The sequence below is a fragment of the Crocodylus porosus genome, unplaced genomic scaffold (assembly GCF_001723895.1).
Source record: "Crocodylus porosus isolate Cpor-Errol unplaced genomic scaffold, CroPor_comp1, whole genome shotgun sequence".
NCBI lineage: Eukaryota > Metazoa > Chordata > Crocodylia > Crocodylidae > Crocodylus > Crocodylus porosus.
Window position 1 is genome coordinate 18,478,043 of NW_017728949.1, and position 5,222 is coordinate 18,483,264.

Genomic DNA, 5,222 nt, shown 5'->3' on the forward strand with positions numbered 1-5,222 from the left:
GCAATTTCTATGGAGTGGTTTATCATGATAAATGGCTATTTTGGAAAAGGGGTTATATGGGAAACAACAGACTTTAAATGAGAGCATTTGAAATAAGCCATGTTTCATTCTTAATATAATTGCTGACAAAAAAAATAAAGTAACAGTGATGATGTTCTCATTCAAACTGTAAGATGTACAATTATTAACAGCATCTGTAAATACAAATATAAAATTAGCATAATGCTAGCTTTCCTACAAAAGACTGGGAAATCAATGTTTATTTTCATTTAAATGTATTTAATTTATAGAAAGAAGCCTTCATATCTGGCTTGAATAGATCTGAAGGTGTCAGCCTAGTCTTCTAGACTAGACAGGTTTGTTCGCTGTTACAGTTTGGCATTTGGCTAACAAAGTTTGGAGAGAAACTCAAAACTAAAATAGCCTTAATGCTGGAAGTTGAATTGCAACAGTAGTGTGGTATACTCTCCCATATTCATCATATAGTGGAGACAAGTAGTTCCAAAAGAGACCTGTATAAACACAGAAGTAAATTGAGTCTACCAAAAGCTTGTACACTTTGTGTTACATTTCATGGTATTCTGGCCCTAAAAGTAATTATGTTTACCTATACACAGTGTGCTAATTGGAAAATACAACTTTTTTTTCTTTTTCCCCTCCGTTCTTACATTTCTCAGTACACATAACTTTTCTCAATCATAAAAAGCCAGTAATATTAATCCAGCATAAAGTATAAAACCAGTAAGGCGCTTACAGACACTAAAAAAAACAACCACCCCAAAATGGCACTTTAAACTCACTGTGTTCCTGCACTGTGCCCAGCATGTGCCCAGAAGTGGCGTCAAGTTAGCTGGACCCAGCTCACCCAACATTTTTGTAGGGTAGGGGGTCTTTTTTGGTGCTTTAATAGCTGATTCAATCAGCTTTAAATACAAGAGCCAAAAAGCCCTGCTTGAAGTGCCCAATCTATACAGATGCTATGGAGCCAGGTCAAACTAATGCACTGATGCTTCTGGTAAAGCACTTCTTTTGTTGTTTTTTAATGTCTGCCAGCAACCAAAATATCTTCCTACTTGACAATGATGCCCTTCACATTAAATTAGGGAAGTGCGTACATAATGCATAATATAGTTAGCACAAGTAATATGCCTTTAAATGTTAATATATTTGCACTTAGGTATCATAGAATATGAATGACTATGATAATTAGCATCAAGTGTCGCTACTTGTATAAATAATAACTGCTACATTTGCAGGCTTACTTTCTCAAATGTGGCTGTCACTGGTTAGCAGAGTCCAAGAATCAATGACGTTGTTTTTTTTTTCTTCCTTTTAAACAGAAAAAAATTCTGATGTGGTCAAAACAGCATGATTCATTCTTTTATTAAAATGCTGTGTCATTTAGGAAAGCTACACTTTCAAATTCATTTTTGTACTGATCTGTGTTTGTTATAAAATATGTATCAACTCAGGTCAAAACTTTCAATTTCTTACCAATTTTGTGTTGTAAAACCTGGATTGTTTGAGGACCGAGAAAATTTGTGACAGGCCATGTATATAATGTACAAGCTTTAACATATACTGTTATATATACTGGGGGGAGCCAGTCTGTAAGTACCATACTAAAAAATAAGGAAAATGTTAACAGGAAAAGCTGTTCTGATTACCAAGGCTTACTCAGACAACTCCTATCAACTTTAGATAAAAACAGTTAATGAGCACTGCAAAACTGGACCCTGTATTTTTCCTCCAATGTGTATGTGATAAAGACTTTAGTCTCCAGCCAAACAACCAATAACATAGCACTTACTGAATCAGAGATTCTAAAATTGGGCCATAGAAAAAATTAAAATGGAGTTACCTAAACTGCATGGGTAACAGTACAGAGCAAATAACATGCTGGAGGTAATGCCATGCTCTGATCTCTTTCAATCTGATGAAACAGCTGAGGAAAGAAGAATTTACCATGGCTTTAAACAATGTCAGAGGGGTGCAAGGACAACATGATGCCCATAAACCATGAGTTGGGAACCAATGGGTTAACTCCAGAAAATAAAGCCAATGTGTTCACCCAATTAAAAAAAAAGTGGAATTACATTTCTGCTTTAATCATAAGCATTTCTTTTGTACTAATGTGCTGCAGTAGCAGTTAAAGGAACTCCAGGGTGTGCTGTTAAGACCACTGATTCTCAACTGAGAGTACCAGATCCTTCGAAGTAAACTGCAGGTACCCTTGTGTGTAAGAGAAGCCAGGTCTGAGGTGGTAAGTTGATAAATACAGACTCAGGTTTTTTGAAATTGGGTGCCATTCAATTTGAAAAAGTTATGCAGGGGTGCCTCAAGTCCAGTGAGGTTGGGAGCCACCGCTTTAGACTGGTTGATAATTAGGTGTAATGTATTTAAGTTTTTCCATTTAGTAGGAGAGCCAGTACCAGTGCCTCTGTCTTCCCTACTACACAACTTATTTCAGAAATAAAAAGTCAGTCTTCTGGTGTACCTTAATATCTGTTCTACATTCATCAGTGTGAAGAGATTAACATGCATGCTTTCATATTGGCAGACATTTCACAGGAATGTGCACCTTTACTTTTAAGTAAGCGCTGAAATACATACCAAAATTAGTATGCACATTGCCAACACCTCTCTGAATTATTCTGAAGTGTTCATAGTGAGAGTTACTCCTTTCCTTAGGGCAGGCCCCATGGGCACAGAACCAATCCATGGGCTGGATGAACAGCGTGGCCATAACCACATGTGCGTGGACATTTGGTTCCCCAGGGACAACCAGCAACAGCACACTTTGTGCCACTGCCACTTGTCCCCAGGGAATGCCTATGCCATGTGCCCTCTGGTGTGTTGCAAGTTACCCTATGTGGGGTAAGGGTGGTTGGGGCTAGCACTGGGATGGCCCCAGCAGCCTTACCTGGGGACCTCCCAGGGCTGCAGGCTCTGGTTCTGAGCAGCATGGATATCCCTTGCAGCGCAGAAAACTGCATGTGTGCAGTATGTGATGCTGCATGGCCACACTAATCTGGATGCTGCATGGCCACACTAATCTGGATGCAGCCCCACAGGCCAGATTGGGCCCACAGACTTCATTCCCACCTTCCTTCCCCTCTGCCCCCACATGCCAGATTCAGCAGTTGCTTTGGCCAGTCCAGGACAGTGTCACATACAGCACAGGTCCTAGACCACCTGTGGCTCTGCAAACTCTCTTTGATACTATAGTTTTAGGGTAATGGTTCCTACAGTGGTGCACAGAACATTACCTCCTCACATGATGTTACTCTTACAGTGTTGCCAACTCTCATGATGTTTGGTGGTGTTCTTAAAGTCTGCACTTCAGGAATGTGAAAAATTTAGCTCTTTATTTATATATATCTAAAAGAAAGAGCTAATTTTTCATTCCTGAAGCGCAGACTTTAAGAACAATGCCAGACATCACGAGAGTTGGCAATACTGCTTTTATTTCCAGTTCAGAGCTTGAAACAACCCTTAAAATTATTCTGAAATGGTAAAAATCTTTGTCATTAAGTTCTCTATATTACAACTACAATAAATCAGGTTTTAGAGCAAATTGATAAACCCACAGGCAACTCATAGGGGAGGCGCAGAGGGGCATGTGCACCCAGCCCCCCCGAGATCTGACACCACCAGCTTCTGTGGGCAGTTGCTCGTTGCCATCTGTCCCCACCCTTGCTGCTGCCAGCATGTGCGGACAGTCCTGGCTCACCGCTGCTGGTGTCTGCAGGCAGACCCCACTCACCACTGATGCTATGGCCTACAAATGGTGCCTCCCATCAGTCTTGGGAGGCACAAGTCATTCATGGATAAACCCCAAATGGTAACAAGTTACTAGGCCTAATAGTATTCTCCCAAGTGCTTTGAAGGAACTCAGCTGTGGAACACTGGAACTGTTGGCAATAGTGTGTACACTATCACATTGTAACACCAGTTTTTAAAAAGGACTCCTGGGTGATCCAGGAAAATGGAACAATGCATCTAACTTGTGTTCTTGGCTAATTAGTAGAATTTCTAATACCAATTAACATAATAGCTGTGTGGATAAGTGTAACATTCTAGGGAAGAGTTGACAGGTTTCTTGTAAAGAGTAATTATGTCAGGACACCCCTTACTCCCCCCCCCAATTTATGACAGTTGATAAATGGATGTGTGGCAGTAGAGGGATTGCTCTACTGCTGTCCTACTTGCGCACTCTTCTAAAACCTCTACTCTGCCCTTATCAAAGCCAGGATACTGACCATGATCTGACCCAGCATGGCAGTTTTCATGTCTTATTTTGGAGTATGGAAAAAGGCTGAATATGTAATGTAGCCTAAAGCCCCAGACACCAGGCTTCACAACCAGGGGGTTTTGTAGTGATGCTTAAGGGCCACCGGTCTTTTCTTTTTGGTTGTGCTGATTCTTGCTGCCTCACTTGCAACCATGTTCCCAGGTGGGGGAGGGTCCATTCCCTTTGGAGCCTTTGCCTGGTGCTATCTCCCTAAGAAATAAAGTGTAGACACAAACACATTGGGGGTGAGGGGGGCTTATGCTGATGCACTTGCACCCCCACTAAATTTAAAACCAACCTGGCAGTGGCAGCAGCATTTCTAGTCAGGCAGGGCTCAGGGAGTCAATTGACTTCCTAGCTCATTATAATCTACCTGATTTTTTCTAAACCATTTATTCCACAGATGTTAACAACCCTCTCTTTTTTTTTAATGTTGATATTCCACCAATCATAGTTTCAGTTTCTAGGGTCGGAAGGGACCTGAGTAGATCATTTAGTCCGACCCCCTGACATGGCAGGAAGGAGTACTGGAGTCAAATGATACAAGGTGTGCATCTAACCTCCTCTTAAAGACCCCCTGAGTAGGAGCCAGCACCACTTCTCTTGGAAGTTGGTTCCAGATCCTAGCAGTCCTGACAGTGAAGCAGCACCTCTTGATATCTAGCCTAAATCTACCCTCTGCCAGCTTGTGACTGTTATTCCTGGTCACTCCTGGTAATGCTGGGGGGTACAGGGACTCCCCCAATGCCTGCTGGTCCCCTCTGACTAGTTTATAACAGGCCACTAGATCCCTCCTCAGTCTTCTCTTGTGGTGGCTGAACAGGTTCAGGTCCCGCAGCCTCTCCTCATAGGGCCTGCCCTGCTGCCCCCGATCATGCGAGTGGCCCTCCTCTGGACCCTCTCCATGCTGTCCACATCCCTCTTGAAG